Raw genomic sequence first — 293 nt, 5'->3', positions numbered from 1 at the left:
GAATGGGGAGACTTGCTCTCACGTACCATCCCTGCGTCGTGCTTTGCACGGAAAAAGGTGTCAATGACGTCGCACTGCTTCGCGAAGCCCTTTACGGTCGCACCCACGACCAGCATGCCCGGCTTGCATACACGTTCCGTGTTTAAGAGTACGGAGCTCTTCGGGGCTGCGTCCTGCTGACCTATCCCTGAGTCTCAACAGAACTCAGTTCTTCCCCAGTAGGTTGCCCCACGCCTTTTGGGCGGTGTCGTTTCCCCGCGATGAACCAGACTGGTAGGCATTAGGGCGATGGC

Source organism: Plasmopara halstedii, assembly GCF_900000015.1.
Source record: "Plasmopara halstedii genome assembly, contig: Scaffold_54, whole genome shotgun sequence".
Taxonomy (NCBI): Eukaryota; Oomycota; class Peronosporomycetes; order Peronosporales; family Peronosporaceae; genus Plasmopara; species Plasmopara halstedii.
This window is presented reverse-complemented; position numbering follows the sequence as displayed.